This window comes from Hyperolius riggenbachi, chromosome 8 (assembly GCF_040937935.1).
Source record: "Hyperolius riggenbachi isolate aHypRig1 chromosome 8, aHypRig1.pri, whole genome shotgun sequence".
Lineage (NCBI taxonomy): Eukaryota > Metazoa > Chordata > Amphibia > Anura > Hyperoliidae > Hyperolius > Hyperolius riggenbachi.
This window is the reverse complement of record NC_090653.1, coordinates 151,486,452-151,511,521: the sequence shown is the minus strand read 5'-3', so window position 1 is coordinate 151,511,521 and position 25,070 is coordinate 151,486,452. Positions and strand designations below refer to the sequence as shown.

The 25,070-nt window shown below is 44.9% G+C and overlaps 1 protein-coding gene across 1 annotated transcript in view; it reads right to left on the bottom strand.

The window, feature by feature from the left end:
- The window catches only part of ARHGEF9 (Cdc42 guanine nucleotide exchange factor 9), a 662,656-nt gene extending 661,276 nt beyond the window's left edge, over positions 1-1,380 (bottom strand). Inside the window, exon 1 of the mRNA XM_068247541.1 lies at positions 1,331-1,380. The gene's annotated coding sequence lies outside the window, so the exon portion shown is untranslated. The remainder of the gene's footprint in view (positions 1-1,330) is intronic.
- Positions 1,381-25,070: the final 23,690 nt, after the last annotated feature.

Genomic DNA, 25,070 nt, shown 5'->3' with positions numbered 1-25,070 from the left:
GCCAGGTGTTTTAGCTGTATGCATGGCTTTTTAGGGACATAAAAGAATGGTTTGGACATTTGTTCACTGGATCTAAAGAGAGGCATTATGGGTGTATCTTCATACTCATGTGCAGCTGAGTACTTGCAAATACCTTCAGTTTTAGGAGGGCAGATCTGTACTTGGCTTAATGCATAGCATAGCGCTTAGCACCCTCACTTTACAGACCAAGAGCCACAAGTTCACCCAGGACACTCTCTGCATGGAATCTGCATATTCTCCCCATGGTTACCTGGGTTTCCTCCATGCACCCAGTTTTTTCCCACATCCCAAAAAAACAAGAAGACAAGTTAATTAGCTCTCCCCAAAAAATGCCCATAGACTTTGAGGACAATTGGCTCCCTCCAAAGTTCACCTTATACTATGATAGGGGCAGTATATTATGGCTATGGTAGGCATCATAGTGTGAGCTGCTTGGAGGGGAATTAGTTACATGTATATATACTCTGTCAGCTCTCTATAATAAATACATAATAAAAATAGTGGCAGGTTCACTTTAAACAATTTTAGTAGTAGCAGGGGAGGGCTCGCTGACTGGGCTGCAGATACATATGCACAATGACATGGGATTATCAGGAAGAATGAGTTAGCTAGCTGTGATCATTCATCACCTTAATACTCCAACACCACAGTCAGAGGGATGACAGCTGTCTCCACTGGAAAAGAACTGTCACTGGAATATATTAATTTGTCTGCTGAAACTTACAGAAATTAACTACAGCTGCAACTATATGTTGAGAAACCACAGTGTAATAACATTACTTCTGTTTATAGAAAGACAAGCTCTGCAGTGCTTTTACTCAGAACACTGGGAAGATGAGTGTACAAAGTGTAAAAAAAGACGACGTAGCTGTATACGGGTAATAAAGCTAAATGGAAAGATTGTTTTACCTTTGCTGTCAAGTTTTGTATCTTCTTGCAGAAGGTTCTGAAAAATTCAATATGGCTACTCTCCATGTATTGAGATGGCAGCTGGAGTAAAGCTAGGCATGCTAAACAAAGTATGACAGATTCAGGAAACTAGTCACATCTACGCAATTTGAAATTGATTAGATTGTTTTATCATATTACACATCTTGATTACATCCAGCGGATATCTGATTGACAAGCATTTGGAACATCATCGCTGCTAGGTTTGTGCTGCTCACTACAGTGCCAAGCTCTATGAAAATAAATCGCCTCTATCCTCCTGCCTGGGCAAAAGTCCTAATTTTAACAGATTTTCAATTGATTCCTTTTTTTTAAGATTAAACGTCTAATTTTTTAAAAACATTGTGCTTTGTATGGTAACCTGTGGTAGCTGTAATTATACTCCATCCAGCAGAGCTACAAAAGCAATCCAGTCGGCAGGATTCTGCATAGTCGGCAGGTAGTTAACAGTTATTTCTAACTACTGTTATGTTCAGTGGCGTAGCAATAAAGGGTGCAGAGGTAGCAACCGCATCGGGCCCCTGGGTTAGAGGGGCCCCGTGGGGCCCGCCCCTCTAACACAGTATTAGCTTTTTATTGGTCCTGTACTGATAATATTCAATTCTATAGTTGATTTGAACAGTAGTTATCATAGGCACACAGTCTCCCATCCCCTTCTTGCACTTCTGACACTGTGGTTGCCCTTGATTGGTTTTGGTGTGTTGTATCAATTGTTATCTATAGCATGCTTGGGGGCCCCAATGCTAAACTTGCACTGGGGCCCACGGCTTCTTAGCTGCACCACTGGTTATGTTAACAGTAGTCCTAAGTTCAACAGACATTTGGTTCAAAGAGCAGTATCAACCTATCCCAATTGCTGTCCTGCTAGGGTAGTGCAGTGTCACGATGATGTCATCAGGAAATGCAACAGGATTTGAAGTTATCTGTGTATGTTATTTTTCCCAAATTATATTTGCTAAAACCACCTTCAATTTTGGTTTGTTATTGAATGGCCAATTTTACCACCTCCATATAATATGAGGGTCAACAGCCTTTGTATACTTTAACCACTTCGCATCCAGACCTTGTTTCCCACTTATGGACCAGAGCAGTTTTGACAGTTTAGTTATGTCCTTATTTAATCAGAAATAACTTTATCCCTAGTTAGGACACAGAAATGAAATATTGTAAGGACCCACGGAGACGCCGTCGCCGCGCGGGGCAACATGGCGGCGGTCTCCGCTTCCCTGCCAGCGAGTTCCACTTCACACGCAGAACTGCTGGCACGGGTTGGTGGGGACACCGCCGCCGCGGCTGGCGACATGGCGGCGGGTCCGGGGGTGCAGCCGGCGGTATTTAGTGTGCGGACCCTGGCCTCTCTGGTGCACAGAGGCAGAGGGTCACGCGCGCGCAAAGAGGCAGAATATTTACCTCTTGCGCAGGAGGGTCAGCTGACTCTCCAGTCAGCTGATCGCAGGAGCCCTGGGGATTGGCTGGGTGGCGCTGCAGATGCGCTCCCAGCATAAAAGGAGCGCTCAGACCTTAGTTCAGTGCCCAGGTGTTGATGCTAAGGATTTCACACCTTAGTTAGGATTGTATTTGATATTGTATCTGTGTTTGACTCCGGCTATCTTTGACTACTCTCTCTCTCTACGCTATTGTACCTCTGCCTATCTGATTCTTGTTGCCGACCTCTGCCTGATTACCGTTTACTCTTCTGCCTTCCGCTCCTGTACCGCTGCCGCCATCTCTGTTGCTGAACCCTTGTCTGTCTGACCTTTCTCCCTTCAGTGGAACGTCTCCCACTGGAGGGTTATCTCTGAAGCTTGCCTCTCCGAGACGCCTGCCCCAAGCAGACGATTACTGCTAGGGGTTGAGATTCCTCACTCTGCCTGGTTAGAGGATCTCACTCATGGGGTTCCCATTCAGAGGTAACCACACCTCTGAGGAATTGCCGTGTGGTGGATATTTCCACACTTCTGTGATACAGTATATTACTGTCTTTATTGTGTTTCTTTTGCTGGGTGTCCAGAGGTTAGCAATATATCTGTATTATCGGTGATTCTGCAGATCATCAATAATCAGGTATATATCTGCATTCTTGGTGATACTGCAGATCGCCAATAATCAGATTCTCTCTGCGTGCTGATACCAATCGTTACAAATATATATTGTTTTTTTTCCAAGACAAACTAGGCTTTCATTGTATGCCTTTTTTTTCCCTCAAACAATTTAGTTTTCTATGAATTTTAATGGGAAAACAAGGAAAAAATAGAAAAAATACATTATTTCTCAGTTTTACCAATTCCAGTTTAAAAATAAAAAGTGCTGCTGTAGATAAAAAACACACATTTTGCTTGGCTATTCTTACCACGTATCACAAAACTTGGAATATGTTCCTGTCACAATTCATGGTGAAGATATTTGATTCTGAAATAATGCTACAGAGTGTATTTTTCACTATGAACTAAGAAAATTAAATAATTTGTAATGGTAAAATCTCATTAGCTCAGGAAACATATATTCCCGTTCACCAATTAGTGCTGCATCAGATAATGCCAGAAATGTGCACAGGAGCAAGCCCAATCCTGCACAGCACTGCTTCTGCTACAAGACGTATATCTACTGACTCGTGGCTTAGATGAAGTCACAGAGGACGTATATATACTGTAGTGGTGGATAAAGTGGTTAAACAGATTGTGTAGGTAAACTCTCATACAACATTGAGTTGGTAACATTAGTCAGTGTTTAGCCAATCAAAACTGAAGGTGTATACCAGGCTTTAGAAGAGTGTCAGGAATGTGTACGAGAGATTGTGTAGGAGTCCAGAGTCCTGATTAAGAGAAAACCTGATCTGTCAGGTAAATCAACAGTGGAAACCATGGGGTTGATTCACTTAGAAATTTGGATATCTCAGGCTATCAATAGAAAGTCCTTCAACAAAAAAAGTACCAATGATTACTAAAACTTAGGCATGAAAAGTAAAATTAAGCTTAAGTACATCAGGTATGACCTAATTTGAGTGATTTTGATTGCCTGTAAGGTGCTAAAAGGTTTTATTATAAATAAGGTGTAACATTGGTAAAGGGACATAATTCAAGAGAAACATTTTATGAATCAACCCCATAACATGAGGAAGTGGGACCTGTAATCTGATCTGCTGTAAATTAGTTCCCCAAAATGTCAGATTCTTCGATTTTTCGATTGATTTTGACCAAAATCAATCAAAACTATTGATTGGACATGACAGAAAATTCAGGTTGATTGGTGGTGAGGCAGTGACAGTGGTAGATCAACTTACTTTAGCATTGCGCTACATCGAAGAGTGCAAAGCTGTGCTTCAATCGATTAGATTCCCTGCTGGAATCTATTGAAAATTGATGTGCAGCTAGTTGTAGGAATCAATTATTTTCTTTAAAGGACAACCGAGGTGTCATGATGAGATAGACATGTGTATGTACAGTGCCAAGTGCACAAATAACTATGCTGTGTTCTTTTTCTTCTTTCTCTGCCCAAAAGAGGTAAACATCAAGCGTGCAAGTGACAGTTTCTGTCTGGGTCAGACTATAGAATGCCCCTCACTGATAAGGAATTACAGCTCTAAAACACTTTCCTGGTAGAAAATGGCTCCTGAGAGCAGGAAAGAGATAAAGAGTCAATAGTTCATAGATTTGAACTCTGGCATACTTCAATGCATGTGTTATTGAGCAGATACAATGGAACAGTAAAAATTTAAAAACTAGATTTAAATATAAAACAAAACTGTGGGATATCTTAAAAAGTCATTTTTAGGAGAAGGAGGATAGATACAATGGTTTATCTCATTAAGTCATTTTTAGGAGAATGAGGATAGATACAATGGTTTATCTCATCAGCTTATTTTCACCTTGGATGTCCTTTAAAGAGACTCTGAAGTCTCCCAAAAATGAGGTTTTTACTTTAAAAACCTCATTAACATTATTGCCCCTCTTAAAACGAAGCAATCACCCCAAACTCTCGGGGGTACATCGCGGGCTCCTTCCGCATAGAGGCAGAGCAGCTCTGCCTCTATGCGTGTCAATCAGCGCGGATCGGCGCCTCTCCCCCGCCCCTCTCAGTCTTCATTCACTGAGAGGGGCAGGGGAGAGGTGGAGATACACGCTGATTGACGCGCATAGAGGCGGCAGCAAAATCAACGACCAAGAAAGTCGTAGATTTTGCCGGCCAAGTAAGGGGTGAGTTAGGGGTGATTGAGGGTGTTTTCAGCCACGGTTCTGCAGCGTTTTAAGAGGGGCAATAATGTTAATGAGGTTTTTAAAGTAAAAACCTCATTTTTGGGAGACTTCAGAGTCTCTTTAAGGAATCGATTCAGAAGAAATCAATTGTTTTAGGAACAATTTTAATGTTTTGCAGGCTAATGATATGCTTCTGATTCATGTGGAGGACTGCACAAGGGGCTATCCTCCTGGCGGACTACTTTCTACCTGACCTCTTTTGAATCTGTCACTGCCCAGGCTGCACCTGACCTGAAGTGAATACTTGTTTGATGGACACTGTCTTTTTGCATTTCCGTACCACTGCATTCAAGACAAAAGCGGTCAATACCAATGCCTTAATATTATGCAAGTCAACATTACTTTGACTCATATGGATGAGGTGTCACATCCCAGATTTTTTTTTAATCTGCCTTCTTGCAAAAGACCCACATGGAGGTTAGAGACATGTTAGGCTAGCTTCTGGAGCTTTGATGCTCCAGTAATTGTTCTTGTGAACTGGAGCTATATTTCTCTGATATTATTACCACCACCTGTGGCATCTTGTCTGAATGTGACGCTCTATGCATAATCTTTGGAGGACATTTCTGCAATAGTGCCTCTATCTCTAGGATTTGCTGGGATCCCCAAATTGTGACTGGCCAGTCCAATATAGTGAACTATTTGTTGCATTAGTGCTAGTCTTCCAGCAGTGTTACTTACCTCCAGTTTTTATTTTTTTTTTGTTTTTTTATATATCCCTTTGCCCCTACCAAAAACACTACACTAACCCCTGCTGCCCCACCAACTATAGTACACTTCACTAACCCCTGTTGCCCCCCATCATGGCATCTTTCCTAGTTACTGTTGCCCTATTACAGTGTGACCTGATGGCGCATGTGCACCGCATGTCATGCGTGACCCGGGCTTATGTGCACCGTCAGGTCTCATATTAATGGCAACAGTAACTGGTAGGATGCTGTAACCAGGAAGGATGGCATACGTATAGATGTGCGGTGGCATCAGAAGGAGACCGAGGGGATAAGGAGTACGGCACTGGTTGTGCAGTGCGAAGGACAGTGCCTTCGGAGAAGCAGAGCATACAGCAGCAAGATGACCGGAGACAGAGAGAGGAGCGTACATACGGAATATAAGATGCACTGACTCCCCCCTGGTTCAGCATCTTATATTCCAAAAAATATGGTACTTTATTTTTCTTCTGGGCATATCTCAGATACAAATAATACAAAAACAAATTTTTCATTGAAAATAGCCTAGGCTTATATATTTAACTAGGGACCTTAGCCCGTTTAATAACAGGCTCTAGGTCCGTCACCGCCGCCACCTGTCAGAGCGCATGCCCCAGCCACGCACGCGCAAATGCGCACCACCGCACACGAACACGCCCAACCGGACGGCCCCCTGGCTGTCCTACTCCCATCCGAATGACGGCTGTCCCTATGGCACATGCACAGTAGCGCAAAGCAGGGACACACTCACACACACGGACATGGGATGCAGAGACACGGGTTTTATTAGGTAGGATGTTATATTGCTCAGATTTACTTCCACGCCCCATTAACCAGACAGGTTAAAGACAACTCTTTCTGGTTACAGTATGTGTTGTGCTGACAGCCTGATAATACGTGGGGCCCTGGTGCTAGACATGTATCTGAGGCGTAAAATGTGAGGAACTCATTGTTGGAAGAAAAGTCCTGTTCTGATCTCTCTTCCAACATCACTGGCTCTCCAACTATGCAAGCTATTCCATGTCATCAGTTAAAGATGTCAGCAGGCCATGTTCATTTGTTAGTGTCCTTCAGTAATAGAATAACCCAGACAGTTTTCAGATCTCTCCTTTCTTGTTTAGGACATTACTCAGCTCTGCACATGGCAAAGCAGTGACAGGAGGGAATTTAATTGACGCTGTAAAAAGAATGGGTGTGTCAGTTTAATATCTGGTACTCCTATTAAATAGCACCTTTTGAGACAAGCTTACAAGAAACAGACAAGTCCCGATACAATTCCCTTTACCCTAACTCCCTAGACTGATTATGTCACAAAATGGGCCAAGCTTGTAAAAAATTCAGCAATAGGTACATTTTGAACTGTAACAACCTGACTCATTGACTGCCTCATAATAATCAGCAGAGTTTTACAAGATCCTTTAATATTACCCAATATTTTCCTATTATATCACAGTTAAAGCTGAACACCATGAAATAAAATGTTCTATCATTTAAATGGGAATGTTGCCTGTACAATAAATATAATAATCTAGCCCCTGAGATTTCTGCGGTTTTGTGAAACAGAGTTCAGAAAGCTGAAATGCATTGTGAGCAGGGTTTATGGCAGCCTGAAGATTGATGTTTTTACTGGGCTGTTATTTACTTTAAAGCTTTAGTTCATCCTCTCATTTTTTAAGAACATATCACAGTACATTTGCATTAATTAGCTATGCACAGAGTTTTGCGCATTGCAGTGCTGTACTTTTTGCAATAATATATATTTTAAAAACCTGGCTAGCTGGTTCGGCCATGTGGCCCCATTTACTGTTCACACTTTATTACACAGAAGGCTGTCAAACTCCTCCCTATCCCATCACTCACATGATGTATACAGGGAGGAGACAGCAGCCATCCTCTTTCTATGAACATAGATCACAGTGTTCTCCTCAGAATTTTTTTCCAGCCGGGTGGTATGAAATCGTAGCCGGGTGGCATGAAAAAGTAGCCGGGTGGGGCAATATGAGAAAATGCTGGGCTGGTACTTCTGTGCACAGCTCTCCTTATAGCATAGGAAGAGGTGAGCCGATGACAGCCGGGTGCTCATCAAAACTAGCCGGGTGCAGCACTCGGCTAAAAGAGCCTGGGGAGAACACTGGATCACCCTACCTCCTCCTCTACTCCTCCCTCTACTGTGAGATTAACTCTTTGTGGCCAGCACTGCAGCTACAGCTTAGCAGAAATATCTCCATGCCCATGCTCAGTGTTTCAAAATCATCTAACCAATACTGGCCCTAATGCATCATTTAATCGAGTGTAGAGGAGCAATACAGTATCTCAATTGTATTCTCATAGGACTTCTGCAGGATAAGAAAAATAAAACTATGGAAGAATGGGAAGCTGAACAACAGTTACTTTTAGATCAGAATCATGGTATAAAACTGGACTAAACTTAGTGTTGGGCTGATATTGTGCAGTTGGTTGCATGTGAACAACTTGTACTTGTTTTAAATGCAGCCGTATCGTGCAGTCCATCATTCCACTTGCATGCGCAATATGTAAATGATTTGGTCATTTAGACATGGACGTAACGGATGTGCGGTTGGTCACATAAATCGGTTGGCCACTTTGTCCGGTTGGTCATGCGCTTGTTTTGATGTGTGTACACACCGTAAGACATCAATTTTTGCTGCTTAAAGGAAACCCGAGTTGAGAGGGATATGGAGGCTGCCATATTTATTTCCTTTTAACCTCCTGAGTGTTACGCCGCTCAGGAGGTTTTGTTACTTTTTGCCCGATTTTTTAATAAACGTGGCAAATGGCTGTAAACCCTCTAGCTAGCACTCGGCTAGCTAGAAGAAGTCTCCGGCACCCCCCGATCCCGGCCGCTCCCCCGTTTATATGTTACCCAGCCTGGATCCAGCGATCGGCGCAGCCTCCCCGGACAGCTCTGGTCTTCACTATGGGGAGGATCGCAGATGACGTAATGACGTCGCCGACGTCATGCTCAAGCCCGATCCTCCCCATAGAGAGACCGGAGCTGTGCCGGGAGGCTGCGAGATTGCTGGATCCAGGGGGGTAACGTATAAACGGGGGGATTGCGGGGTATCGGAGGGTGCCTGAGACTCTTACTAGCTAGCCTAGTGCTAGCTAGAGGATTTACAGCCATTTGCCACATTTATTTATTTATGGGGGACTCCTGGGGCCACAGAGCAGTATGCCCGACACAGTGTTGGGCATACCGCTAAGGAGGTGTGACGGTTTAGTGCCACTACTCAGATGTCTGATCAATTGGTGATCTGCGGAATCACCAATAATGCAGACGCTATACCTGATTATGTGTGATCCGCAGAATCACCAATAATACCAGTATAGCAAAACCCAGAGTAGAGTGTGTAGTGTTTGGTGCAACTGTAACTTTAATGGTTTTAGAAGACCCCACCAGAGGAATGAGTAAGGTACAATCTGGACACAAATAAGACAGAGTAGACATAAAGCTCCCCAGTGGGGCTGGGAAGGATACAGACATAGAACACAGAGATAGTTTGGCTGGTCTCCGCCAGAGATGTGCTGGCGAGGGACTAGCTTAACTGGCAGCAAGAAGCTACCCCAAAACCTTTCCAGTGGAGCTGGAGAGGGGACACAAGTGACCCAGACAGCTATAGCTAAACCTTTCAGAGGAGCTGAGAAGGTACCATGAATCTCTAAGCTTATACCTCACCGGTCTAAGCCCCTTCAGAGGTACTGGCTGGCACTAGCTACACAGTACTACTAAATACGGCCAGACCTCAGAGGGTTCTGGGAACGTATTAAGAGACACGGTAACTGTATAGTTTGACAAGACCTCACCAGAGGTGCTGGGGAGGTACTATAGAAACACTGACCGTGGTAACAGAGTACAGAACTATAATAGAATAACAAGGCCTCACCAGGGGGGGCCGGTGAGGTACTATAGGTTGACTGACAGAGGAAGGGAGTACACTAAGTAATACAGGGAGCGAGACCTCACCAGTGAGACTGGTGAGATACTATCAGTGTACTGCCCGTATGATCAAGTACAAACCCCAGCAAGCTGGGGATACTGGCACTGAGATATAGAATCACCCACGGAGCGGGTGATTCAGATAGTACAGCAACCTAGTGGTCCCCTGAGGGGCAGGCGTACAAACAATACTGTAATTAATGGTCGCCTAAGGAGTAGGCGATTCAGATCGTACTGCAGCCTAGTAGACACCACCAGGACTGCACTAAGAATAACTTCACCAGAGGCGCTGGTGAAGCTAGCACCTCACCAGTGGCGAGGGCCCACTGGTGAGCAGAGTGGTCTGACAGGCAAGGTTCGGCAACAGAGAGGTAACCAATGGTACAGAATCGTGAGACAAGAGAGTAATTGGAATTCAGGCAGAGGTTCAGCAACTAGTAAAGCAGATAGGCAGAAGTACAGCGTCAGAGAACAAGATCAGAGTCAGAGTAGCCAAAGTCATACACAGGAAGACAATACAGAATAATGCAATAATGAACTAACTGTAGATAGATGTACAGTATATGGCAAACACTGCATATACATCTATCATCAACTGGAACCTAACTACAATAAACAGAGATCCTAGTCTTGTGTGAAATCCCTGGTTTCCTCCCAGATCAAAACACACCGGAACTAGTCTAAGGTCTGAGCGCTGACACACAAGTATACACGACAGCAGACAGCGCTAGACTGAAGCCCGAAGGCTTAAGAAGCAGAGGAGACCTCACTGGCACGCCCCCTGCAGCAGCCAATCCGGGGCGCTGTGAGTCTCCTCTAATGTCAGCTGACCAGCAGGTCAGCTGACGAGCCCTCTCCCCGAATAAAGGTCCTGTCTATGCGCACCCCGCGCGAGACAGCGACCCCACAGGGCAAAGATAGTTCCATCCCCGGCGTCCTAGACGCCGGAGAGGGGCCCAGAGGCAGCCGCGGTGGCGATGCAGTCCGCCGTGGCTGCATTCGTTACAGTACCCCCCCTCTAGGCGTGGACTCCGGACACGCCCCAGACAGGCCCCCGGGAGATACTGTTTGCAAAATCCTTCTCTCACACTCAGACTCTTCATCACTCTTCACCTGCTCAGGTACCAGAGTCGAGGACCGTCCTGTTTCAGATTCAGAACCTTGGAACAAGGTATCAATGTGATAGTCAAACCCTTCCTCACATACAGAACACAAGTAGAACTTCTTACCGGTGTCAGATATCTCATGAGCAACCGGCGGTACCTCAGGTACAAAAGAGTCCCCACACTCAGAACATGAATAAAGTTGTCCTGTGAAGTGAGGCCTACTATGATTGATCAGATCTAAGTTATGCTTGAAACATTTCCCACACTCAGAACATGAATGCGGTTTCTCATTACTCAGTATCTGATCAGGTAATGGAGCCATGGACTGCGAGGGTTTCAGACTCCAGAACTTGTTTCGCTGCAATAGACAAGCTTGACCCTTGCCCAGCAGATACACGGGTATAAATAGAGCTATCACTCTCATAAAGTTCGGAACTGCTGTCCGCATTGTAGCTCTCTATCTGTTGTTCCTCCAAACTAATTTCTGATACCAGTGAGGTCATACTTCCCCTATACGACTTCTCATCAGTAGAAGATTCCTCTAGAAAGATAGGTTGTACGGAATGTACGTGAGATCTCCTATGATTGAGAAGATCTGCAAAATATACAAAAGCCTCTCCACACTCTGAACATGAAAAGGATCTATCAGATGGACAGGAGGTGTCTGAATCAGGAAAATATTTGAGTGACAAACTTTCCACCATAACTTCAGTTACACCGGCATGTACTTTCTGCAATCCGGGATCTGAACAAGTAACAGATCCCGTATTTTCCTGAGATGGTACAGTAGACTCTTTAGATGTCGAACTTCTCACCATCCCCCAAAAAAATTTCCTCAACTTTTTCCTGCAATTCTGCACCCAATGACCTCTCACTCCGCAGTAAAAGCAAAGACCTTCTTTGTGTCTTCGCATCCTTTCAGATTCAGACAATCTAGAATGATGCCCTAAAAACTTCTCAGGTGGGGGCATCCTAGGTTCAATTACAGGGGAGGGGGTGACACTGGTGTCATAGAGGTTATTATACGTTTAACTGACTCGGTTAGTTGGTCAACCTGAGTCTGCAATGTATTAACCGTTTGCATAAACTCACTAAGAGTAGCGGTCAACACATCAATCCGTTCACCCAGTGTCACCATGTCTTTTCTGGTCTGCTGTTCTGTGACGGTTTAGTGCCACTACTCAGATGTCTGATCAGTTGGTGATCTGCGGAATCACCAATAATGCAGACGCTATACCTGATTATGTGGGATCCGCAGAATCACCAATAATACCAGTATAGCAAGACCCAGAGTAGAGTGTGTAGTGTTTGGTGCAACTGTAACTTTAATGGTTTTAGAAGACCCTACCAGAGGAATGGGTAAGGTACAATCTGGGCACAAATAAGACAGAGTAGACATAAAGCTCCCCAGTGGGGCTGGGAAGGATACAGACATAGAACACAGAGATAGTTTGGCTGGTCTCCACCAGAGATGTGCTGGCGAGGGACTAGCTTAACTGGCAGCAAGAAGCTACCCCAAAACCTTTCCAGTGGAGCTGGAGAGGTGACACAAGTGACCCAGACAGCTATAGCTAAACCTTCCAGAGGAGCTGAGAAGGTACCATGAATCTCTTAGCTTATACCTCACCGGTCTAAGCCCCTTCAGAGGTACTGGCTGGCACTAGCTACACAGTACTACTAAATACGGCCAGACCTCCGAGGGTTCTGGGAACGTATTAAGAGACACGGTAACTGTATAGTTTGACAAGACCTCACCAGAGGTGCTGGGGAGGTACTATAGAAACACTGACCGTGGTAACAGAGTACAGAACTATAATAGAATAACAAGGCCTCACCAGGGGGGGCCGGTGAGGTACTATAGGTTGACTGACAGAGAAAGGGAGTACACCAAGTAATACAGGGAGCGAGACCTCACCAGTGAGACTGGTGAGATACTATCAGTGTACTGCCCGTATGATCAAGTACAAACCCCAGCAAGCTGGGGATACTGGCACTGAGATATAGAATCACCCACGGAGCGGGTGATTCAGATAGTACAGCAACCTAGTGGTCCCCTGAGGGGCAGGCGTACAAAAAATACTATAATTAATGGTTGCCTAAGGAGTAGGCGATTCAGATCGTACTGCAGCCTAGTAGACACCACCAGGACTGCACTAAGAATAACTTCACCAGAGGTGCTGGTGAAGCTAGCACCTCACCAGTGGCGAGGGCCCACTGGTGAGCAGAGTGGTCTGACAGGCAAGGTTCGGCAACAGAGAGGTAACCAACGGTACAGAATCGTGAGACAAGAGAGTAATCAGAAATTCAGGCAGAGGTTCAGCAACTAGTAAAGCAGATAGGCAGAAGTACAGCGTCAGAGAACAAGATCAGAGTCAGAGTAGCCAAAGTCGTAGAGACCTCACTGGCACGCCCCCTGCAGCAGCCAATCCGGGGTGCCGTGAGTCTCCTCTGATGTCAGCTGACCAGCAGGTCAGCTGAGGAGCCCTCTCCCCGAATAAAGGTCCTGTCTATGCGCGTGCCCGCGCGAGACAGCGACCCCACAGGGCAAAGATAGTTCCGTCCCCGGCGTTCTAGACGCCGGAGAGACGGAGAGGGGCCCAGAGGCAGCCGCGGTGGCGATGCAGGAGGTTAAACAATACCACTTGCCTGGCGATCCTTCTGATCCTGTGTCTATAATACTTTTAGCCATAGACCCTGAACAAACATGCAGCAGATCGGGTACTCTGACTCAGCTGACTCAGCTTTTACTGGATTAGCCATAAGTGTGTTCCAAGGATTTGACTCAAACACTGCTTATACCAGAAGATCTACAGGGCTGCCAGGCAGCTGGCATTGTTTAGATGGAAATAAATATGGCAGCCTCCGTATCCCTCTCACCTCGGCATCCCTTCAATGAGTCCATGTGTGGCCTGAGAAGTTTCTTCTTTGTTTTATTATTAGATTGCATTGCAACATGATCTCTACATCTTGTTCTGAACCAGGAGATGAGTCTGTTGTTTTAGGTTGATTAGATTGTTAACTTTTCTTTTTCATCTTTCATGTGTTTTGGGGTATTTTATTGGTCATATTTTGAAATTACTAATGCTGAGCTGGATACTTCTCACTGATTGATGTACATGTTGTACATTTTTTTTTATTTCATTGTAATATCATTAAAGACCAAGTGAAAGGAAAATCATCTAAGCTTTCCCACTTCCTCCTCAGTGTACTTATAAAATGGTTAAAGGAGCAATGAGAGCTGGTTTCTTGTTGCAGGCAAGACAGGGTGTTGAGAGGTACACAGGAATTTGCAAACATGCTGGACAGGATATGAGAAATGTTGTATTACACTCTGAGCAGGATGGACACAAACGACTCCTCAGCATGGGCAGAAGGTGGGTGGGGTAATGTGATAACTCTGTGCTGGGGAAACAACACTCACATGGATGGCAGCCATTAAAGACTGCCTCCAGTGTAAATGGCAGAGCTTGCCTTAATGCTGCAGAATCAGGGGGGTCTTGGGGTTAATTACTTACCTGACTGTGAAGGATTGCGGAAAAGCCGCCGCGCGCTCTGACAGCGCGGCGGCTAGTTCCGCGTTCAGCCCGGCGGTTTCTGCGCGGCGACATGTGTCTGATGTGGTTCAGCCTTCCTGTGCACATAGGCTGAGGAATACGCGCGCGCGCGCCGAGAGGCAGAAGCTTTATGGGAAGCAGAAAGGGGTCAGCTGACTCTACTGGTCAGCTGATCCCAGAATGAATGGCGGTTGGCTGAAGGGGACTGGGCGGCGCTGTTTTGTGCCGCACTATATAGCTGCTTGTCCTTCAGTCTCACGTTGTCTGCCGTTGCGAATGCTTACGTGTTGGCACACAGACCACAGTCAGATCCTACAGTGTGTTAAGAGCCAGGTGGACCTGGGGATTCACACTGAGCTAGATTACTCTTGTGGCTTTACTGTTATGCTTTAGACCAGTTCCAGGGTGTTGTGACTACGGACCTCACACCCAAGACTAGGATACTGTGTCAGTTCTATGTTATGCTTTAGACCAGTTCCAGGGTGTTGTGACTACGGACCTCACACCCAAGACTAGGATACTGTGTCAATTCTATGTTATGCTCTAGACTAGTTCCGGGGTGTTGTGACTACGGACCTCACACCCAAGACTAGGATACTGTGTCAGTTCTATGTTATGCTCTAGACTAGTTCCGGGGTGTTGTGATCACGGACCTCACACCCAAGACTAGGGTATTCGGTAGGCTAGTTCCAGGGTGTTGTGATCACGGTCCTCACACCCAGAGCTAGGATTGTATTGTATGTGTATTTGCCTTAGCCCGGTTCCAGGGCATAAGGAATAGGCCCTCACACCTAGTTAGGGCAAGTCTGTTCATATTAGCAGCAGGGCTTCCTGCAACCCAGCCTGGGTCCCTCTCCTAAGGAGTCCTCAGGCTACAGGAATATTCCCCACAGTCAGGGGAGTATTCCTCAAGTCACTCAGGCCACCGGGGTCCCTGGTGGTCTATGCTTAGAGTTGTACTGTTACACCAAACACTCACATTATACTGGTGTCCAGAGGTTAGACATACCCAAATTATTGGTGATACTGCAGATCATCCATAATCTGGTCTATATCTGCATTGCGGGTGATTCTGCAGATCACCAGTAATCAGATTCTCTCTGCGTGTTGACACCCATCGTTACATTGACTCACTGTAATTTTGGACACGTGACGCTCCACTCTCCTTTTCAGAAATGCAGTCGCGGCCATGTTTCCAAGGTCTGCCAAAGCTCTTTGGAGACCTCAGCCTGCATTGCAGTGGCCCATCCCTAGCTCAGCAGCCACTAATTTAAAAAAAAAAAAACACTATACCCACATTTCTGAGGAGTAATTGACTACATCAGCATCTGTTTTCTAGCAGGATGAGAATAGCTACCATTTTTTCGTATATATGTAGCATGATGTAAACATGTTAGAGTTGGAAGCACATCTTCTTTTTTAAGAACATTTCAGAGAACTGGACCTGCCCAAGAAACGTTTAGGAGCAATTAAACAGGGAGCAGGATGAAAGCAGACAGAGGAAGAGTGGAGATGGGTGGTTGGTGTATGTTTGTGTATGAGAACAGAAGTTCAGCTGGAAGAAAAGTTCAAAAGTGATTAGAAGGCAAAACATAATAATCTGAATTTTACTTGAAGCCATTTGTAGGAGATGAGGAGTGGTGGGAAGGGTGGAAAGGTCACACAGCAGGATAAGCCACAGACTACAGACCATTTCTGTATCATTGTGCCAAAAAGATATTTGTAGCATATCTGCACATTTCAAAATATTACTCTATCTCTAAGAGACAATCCCCTTGCTGAGTTTAACACTTGTGTTTGTGAAGTGGTGCATGTTGTAGTGAGTATCCTTTGTTTCCACTATTCCCTTCTCTCCCTTTCTCTATATACGACGAGTAAGGATACAAGAAAAAAAAAGCAGACAAAAAAACACAAAGACATAAAAGAAGCAGAATTCCCAGAGAGAGGAAAGATGTTGGAATTACAGGAATTCTATAAACCAAACAAATGGTGTGTGCTGCCCTAAACTGCAGTGTCCATTCTTCTACAGACAATGTGACAACTTCCTGTCGTAGCCCGCTCTGTGCAAGGGGAGTCTGCTTTGTCAGGGATCACAACATGGAAACTTAGGCAAGTGTCACCCACACTGTATCAGGCTTAATGTGATAGTAGTATCTGAAGTGTGACGCAGAAGTGGTAATTGGATGGAGACCAGGAAGTTAAAACATGCAAAGGAATGTATTCATGGAAGAGGTATTGTTGTATTCACTCTTAATTTGCTATGTACAGTATTTACTATCCCAATCGATGAAGCACATTTTCTGATATAAATGGCAAACAAAGGCACCCTACTGTGGATCCCATAAAATGCTCAGCCACAGGTCCATTCATATCAAAGGAGTAAGGCTAAGTCCACACTAGGCCCGTTTGCAGAACGGAGCCTGCGGTCCGTGATCCTGGGATTGAAAACCTGAATGCAAACGGATCTGTGCTGCCCTTTTGCAGCAAACTTTTTTGATCCGTTTGCTTTTTTTCCCCTCCCCCAAAAACAGACGGCTGCAGCCAGGACTCCAATAGGTGTCCCCCATGTAGCCTGAGGGGGTAGCAGCCAGGACAGGGGGGTAGCGGGAACAGCGGCGGGGAGGGGCCTCCAGCTATTTGCGGCAAAAGTAAAGAGCGAGCAAACAGGGAAGCACCTTACTTCCTCTGATGGCCGTGACTTCCTGCAATGCCGCCCTCTAGTGGGCGGCATTGCTGGAAGTCATGCGGCGAGCATAGGAAGAAAGGTTAACTTCCCCTCTCGCACGCGCTTTACTTTTGCCTGGACGGGGGCACCCAGGTGAGTGATCCCCCTCCCCACCGCTGTGCCCGCTGATGCAGATCTCCCTCCGTTTTGTGTGCAAGAATAGCCTGTGTAGAGGGAGATCTGTTTTTACACTGCCCTCCACTACCCCTCCGTGTATCTGGATCCATGTGCGGTCTGTGAAAATGCTGCAAATCCGGACCGTCCGTTCAGGTTTTCAAAACGAATCCCCCTGAACGCAGACAGATCCATTTTTTTTGTGAATTCGGCTGCTATTTTTAACATTGGTATCTGTGGCTCCGTTTTTGATCAGGGTAAAAAAATGGAGCCACGGATACGTTTTTAAAACAAGTGTGAACCTATTCTAACAGTCTACGAGCTCTGACTGACATGTCTTGCTTGAAAAGTCAGAGTTACATGGCCAGTCAAGGTGCGACTGCGTATGGCTACTTTCACTGATCCCCATTGTATCCTATGGTTTTTCACCATGAAAGGCTATTTGATGATCTATAAGGTGATGATCAATGTAAGAACCAGTTTTCAAGCATAGTGAACAACGCTTAACCTCCTTAGCGGTAACCCCGTGTGTGACACGGGGTAAGCCGCCGGAGGGTGCCGCTCAGGCCCTGCTGGGCCGATTTACATAATTTTTTTTTTGCTGGACGCAGCTAGCAGTTTGCTAGCTGCGCCAGCACACCGATCGCCGCCGCCCCGCGCCCGATCGCCGGTATCCGTTGCGGCGCCCCCCCCCCCCCCTCAGACCCCGTGCGCTGCCTGGCCAATCAGTGCCAGGCAGCACCGAGGGGTGGATCGGGACTCCCAATGACGTCACGACGTCGCTGACGTCATCCCGCCCCGTCGCCATGGCGGCGGGGGAAGCCCTCCAGGAAATCCCGTTCGATCGAAGCGGGCAGGGGGATGCCGCTGAGCAGCGGCTATCATGTAGCGAGCCCTGGGCTCGCTACATGATTTAAAAAAAAACAACTGCTGCGCTGCCTCCTGGCGGAATTTTTCATACTGCCAGGAGGGTTAAAGGACCACTATTGCGAGAAAATGTTAACACTTAAAATGCATGTGTATGCATATGTATAAAATGTAAATTTAGCTTGAAATAAAATATACTAATACATTTATTTTTTTCTATGTCACTGTAACTTACAGTAGGTTGTAAAAATCTGACAGGTTTTGGACTAGTCCATCTCCTCATATGGGATACTCAGAATTTTCTTTATTTTCAAAAGCATTTTCTAAATGGCTGTGCAACTGCCGAAATAGTGTGCAAGCGAGTAGTGAGACCTTGTATACATGCTTTCCAGGGAGTGCTTTTGAAAAGAATAAAGGGAATACTGAGAATCCATGAAATCATAAAGAGATAGACCATTCCAAAACCTGTCAGATTTTTACTGCCTGCTGTAATCCCTGACTTCAGGGTCACTAATAAGGTTTTGGCCCAGATTACCTCTGTGGAAGCACCACCCTACATGCAGGTTGTGTGGCCAGAAAAGAGGAGCCATCCCCTGACTGATATTATCCTGCATTTTTTTTACTTTGTAGTCACCTCGCAGGGGGAAGGGGGAGACAGCACTTTCTTCCATTCCTTGCTTACCTCCCTTGCATCTCCCTATCTGTCCCTTAAACGGTGGCAGTAGTATAGGCGCTTATTGTGCTATCTTGTTACCATTTTATTAAAGGCAATGCCGAATAGCCACCTCCACCCAGGAAAACAGGTAAAAGAGGTCCAGCTCAAGAGAGCAAATCCACCCCATGTGTACTTTGTAGTGCTGCTTATGTACACCATAGCAGCAGTAGTTTTTTCAGTGTAGGATGAAAAGGAACAGGCAGTGGCAAAGCAATAGGGGTTGCAGAGGTCTCGATCACACCGGGGCCCTTAGGCAAGAGGGGCCCTACAGAGCCCTCCCTCAACTGCAGTATTAGCTCTTTATTAGTCCTGTGCTTGTAATGATCACTTCTATAAATGCTTTGAATGATAATAATCATTGACAAGCTATTCCCCATCCCCTTCTTGTACCTCTGACACTGTAGTTACCATTGGCAGGTTTTGGTGCACCGTATCAATTGTTATGTATAGAGTGCTTGGTGGGCCCAATGTAAAACTTGCATTGGGGCCCATAGCTCCTTAGCAACGCCACCACACAGAGGTCTCATGCATGTCTCCAAGCAGGACAGAATTAAAGGCCATTTGGTTAAGGCTTAAACTGGTGAGTAAAATCAACCAGTTCTCGTTGTGCCTCTAAGAAATTCCAGATCCATCTTTCATCCACAATTATGTCTCACTTAAAGCGGAATATAACCCTGCATTTCAACTTTGCTCTAAAACATTATTTACAGTATATTATATGCAACCAGCATTTTTTTTTTTACTAGACCAGCATTGGAAGGGTTACACAGGGCTTTTAGGTCCCGTTCACACTGCACGCGTTTCCAGCCGCGTTTTTGAAACGCGTGCCGGTGGCCGACACGCACGACATCAGACATTGCATAGAGTGCAATGTCTGATGTTCACACTGCATGCGTTCCGGACCTGTGCGGTCCGGGAACGCATGCTGCACGCATTTTTTTTAAAAACCGCGTGGCTGTCCCATTCACTTTTTAGTGATGGGATCAGCCACGCAACGCACACAAATGCAGATGGCATGCGTTCGTACGCGTTGAGTTCCGCACGCATGGCCATCCGCGTTTGTGATGTGAACGGGGCCTAAAGTTCCTGGAGATTTCTGCAGACGCATCCGAAGCTGACATAGATACATTTTGTTTACATAAATGTATCTAAGTGTTGAATATGACTCACTCTCTCTGACTGAGAAGGAGCTGGAGGACAGCCAAAGAGTGTGTAACATTTCTCAATAGATACATTTAACTAAATAGAATGTAACAATCTGAACTTCTGCATATCTCTCCACGGAACTTTAAGGGCTCGTTTCCACTATTGCGGTGCGGAATCGCCTGGATTCCACCGCTGATGAAATTGCATGCGGATGCGATTCCCCATGCGTTTTTTTGCCGCGAATTCGCGCATAGGTGAGGGTATATGCGATTTTAACCTTGTCACTGCCTGTGTGAATTTACATTGGTACCTATGCGAATTCGCATGCGAATCCGCGGCAAAAAACGCATGGGGAAAACGCATGCGATTTCCCTATTAAATACATAGTAGTGGACAAGTGGTTACAGGCAGCACCCAACCATCTAGATGCGACGTGCTATTGGTCATTGTCCCTCTGTCTCCAGGAACAGCAAGCAGGAACTCTAAGAGAAGAGACCCAGCACAGTTGTCGTAATGGACACTATTAATTATTGTGCAGAGATTTTACGCCAGTTGGGGGATAGAAGTGTCTATAGAATTTTAGATCGAGACCCAATTTGGGATCTGAGAAAGTTGATTGATCGTTTGTTAATGAATGCTCTGGACAAAAACATCATAGATAGGGATCTAGCTACTTTCCTGGTTCAGGACAATCCTGTAACTCCTGTTATGTATGTCCTTCCAAAAATACACAAACGATTGGTCGATCCACCTGGTCGGTCAATCGTTGCAGGTGTAAATTCATTATTTTCTCCAATTGCTAAATATTTAGATTGTATTCTTAGACCTATGGTAGTAGCTTTACCGTCTTACCTTAGGGACACTCAAGTGTTCCTGGAGGTGATTGATAAATTTGAAAATTTAGATGATGATGACTTATTGGTTACAATTGATGTAGAGTCACTCTACACCTCCATCCCTCATGATGGAGGGGTGGAGGCGGTATCTCATTATTTGCAAACCTGTTCAGATGTTTTTGATGATCAGAGACGTTTTCTTATCGATCTGTTGGAGGTGATTTTGAGGAGGAATTACTTCTTATTTGAGGACACATTTTATGAACAATGTAGAGGTACAGCTATGGGGTCGAACGTGGCCTCGACTTATGCTAACTTATACATGGGCCTTTACGAAGATTCATTTGTGTATACGAATCAATTGTTTCTCTGCCACTCCAAGGGGTGGTGGAGATACATTGATGATGTTTTTTTGATTTGGGCGGGGCCACGTTCGACCCTCGAATGCTTTATTAAAGATCTACATGCATGCTGTCCATACATTTCCCTCACGTATACTTGTAGTACTCATTCTGTATCCTACTTGGATACGGTGGTCACGAAAGTTGGTGGAAAATTGACCACCGATATATTTAGGAAATCTACTGATAGAAATGCGTTACTCCATTATAGAAGTTTCCATCCTTCCCATATTGCCAATAACATTCCAAAAAATCAATTTGAACGAGTAAATAGAATAGTGTCTGATGCTACATTGAGAGATACACGTCTGAAGGAAATGGCCAATAGATTTATTCAAAGAGATTATACTCTAGATTTGTGCAATCCCTTTAGCCGATCCTCCTCAATTAAAAGATCACGCTCCAGACAGATCGATCGGATTCCTCTGGTCACTACCTTTTCAACCAATTCCAAACAGATCGATAAAATTGTTAGGAAACATTGGCCTTTATTAAAACAAGGTTTTCCACAGGTTAGGGAATTTCAGGAATATCCACTAATGTCATATAGACGAGCTCCTACAGTTGGTGACACTTTGGTGAGGGCAGATATTGGCTCTCGAACTGCCAATTTAACTACTATAAGAAAAGGGACTTTTTCCTGTTTGTCGTGTCATATGTGTAATTCCATTGTTAAAGGAGATACTTTTACACACCCTACTACAGGGAAACGTTTTTCAATTAATGATTATTACACATGTGACTCTATATATGTTGTATATCTTCTTCGTTGCCCTTGCGGATTGATTTATGTGGGGATGACCACACAGATACTTAAAATGCGCATTTCTGCGCATAAGTCAGCTATCCGCTCGGGCACATCTGAACAAGCGGTTGCTAGCCATTTTTCTGCCTGTCGCCATAATGTTAGCCAGTTGAGGGTCCAGGTGATTGACTCTGTTCCCCCGCCACGCAGGGGGGGTGATAGAGTCAAATTATTATTGAGACGGGAGTTGTTTTGGATTAGGAAGCTGGATGCCCTTGGTCCAGGGGGTCTTAATCGGGAGTGCGAGTTGGGTCCATGTGTTTATAGATAGATGTCTTGCTGTTTATTGTTTGGGCTGGACACCTGGAGTCTTCTTTTTGGGTTGGTTTTGTTTTTTTCTCCGATCCTTCCCGACCTGCGGCCACAATTGGTGGCCGCCGGTCGGGGGGGAGAGGCGCTTAAGGCAAAATTTATTATTATTTGTTTGAAAAAAATATTTATTTATTGACTATGTTGATTTGTTGGCTCTCCTGGACTGGCCGCCGCTGATATGTGGCCGCCAGTCCGGGCTGGCCTTCAAAGCATATATTTTTATTTTTTTTTGCCTGTTTCTTTCCCGACTGGCCGCCAGGGATGGACGCCAGTCGGGACAGAATTGGTAATTTTGTTCTCGCCAGCCCAGACTGGCCGCCGCTATTAAGGCGGACGCCAGTCTGGGAGGGTGAGATGTGGTTTATTTTTGTTGTGACGTTCGGTGTCTGGCCGCCGCTGTGGGTGGCCGCCAGACACCTAGCGTGAGTTTTGTCATTTTTTCCTTTTTATTTTTTTCAGATTTTTCCTATTATGTATTGTTGACACTCATTCCTATTAGGGTTAGGAGCATGTACATTTTTCAATCTGTAAAGATCAATTTTATGCGTAACCGGTATAGGCGATTGGGTTGAAACGTCTATGGTTTAGACGATTTTTTGCTTCCGGGTGTTTACGCGTACGTTTTTACACATACGCATTAATTTTAACCATATGCAGATATCCAATGCGGATTTCCGTGTGGTTATAGTATTGGATTTCCGCATGACGGTTGAATGACGTTTTTTCCATTCAGAACATGCTCTACCCTCATTGGTCGTCCCTCCAGCGGCCATTTTAAAATGATTGGAGTGTATAAATAGATGTAGTTCCCCATCAGGTCCTCCACCAGATGGGAGGGCCTGCAAGTAGGAGCTTAACCTAATTGGTTGATGACAGGGCGTCCAGACCATTTTGATTGGCTCCCTAGTGGAGCAAGGACTATTTAAGGCTGATTGTGTTTCATGTATTCAGAGGGCTTGTCAGCTTGAGAAAGAGAGGAGTCGCCTCTCGAAACGTCGCACAGACTTGCCCTTTTTGTCTTTTTGATGCTTTAAATAAATAAAAGAGCTTATAATACACTTGAAGACGGTGCTGAGTCTCTTCTCTTGGAGTTCCTATTAAATACATTGCATGCGATTTGCATGCATTCTATTCGCAGGCGAATTCTGCGGCTCTTTTGCGCGTTTTTTCACCGCTGCAAAAAACGCACCTCAACAACGCTACAGTGGAAACAGGCCCATCCACTTGCATTCCATGTGCGAATCCGCATGCGTTGGACGCATGCGGATTCGCGATAGTGGAAACGAGCCCTAAACCTCTGTGTTTAACCCTTCCAATGCTGGTCTAGTAAAAAAAATGCTTTTTGCATATAATATGCTGTAAATAATGTTTTAGAGCAAAGTTGAAATGCAGGGTTATATTCCGCTTTAAAGGACAACTATCACGAGAAAGTGTAACATTTAAAATACACACATATAAATGTACATTTCCAAAAGCGGAAAAAACTATATTTTACCTTTGACAAATGTCGCTGTCACTTACAGTAGGTAGTGAAAATTTGACAGAACTGTCACGTTTTGGACTAGTCCATCTTCTCATGGGGATTCTCAAGCTTTTCTTCAATTACAAAAGCACTAACTGAACTGCAGTTGCACAGTCACATAGTGTGCAAACAAGTAGGGAAGCTGTCTGATATCTTTGTACAGATCTGTTACGAACTGTGTGCTGCTTTGTTCCTGCTTGCTGGTGGTTGTGTTTACTTGGACTTCCTTGGACTTTGCACTATGCCACCAGCAGGGGGCTTTATGGACATGTAGCAGCCCTGGGGTTCTGTCCTCCACCAGCAGAGGGCTCTGTGGACTGTGAGTAGCCCTTCATCAATTCCCACATGCATCCTGTTTGTTACCTGGACTATATAAGAACTGCCTTTTCCTCCTGCTGGTTGCCAGAGCTTAGTAGTTCTTTGCAGCCCTGAGTTTCTGGAGGACAACCTGCTACCTGATCTGTGCCTTGCCCTGAGATTTGTATTTGCCTTTCTGTTGCTGAACCTTGTATTCTTACCTGATTCTGATTCCTGCCTGCTCCTCTGTACTTTGATTAGTTTGTTGCCTGACCTTGCATTACGTTTTGACTGTGATTTCTGCGTACTCCCTTTTGGTACTGCGATTAATTGTATATTATTCCTGTATAAATTATCCTTTGTATTTATTAGTTAGCTAGATTAGATAGATAGGCTCATTGGGGTTATGCACATTTATTTGGTGAAAGCTCTGTATATAGTGTGTTGTGCATGTGGTAAGTATCTGCTCTGTACATAGTGTCCATGTGATTTGCAACTTGTTTGTTTGCAAGATTTGGTCTTAGTAAACCATTATTCCTAGTTTCAGTGTTTTTATTCCTGCACACTGTGGTCATCACCTGTTCCTCCATTCAGGTTTGTAACAAGCTCATTTCCAGGGAGTGCTTTGTAAAGAATAAAGGAGATAAAGAGAATTCTCCATAAGGAGATGAATTATTTGAAAATTTGTCAGATCTGTGAGCTTTTTACTACCTAGTGTTAGGGACAGCAATATAAGGAAAAGGTAATTTTACTCTGGAATAAATGTACATTTTAGAAATGAAA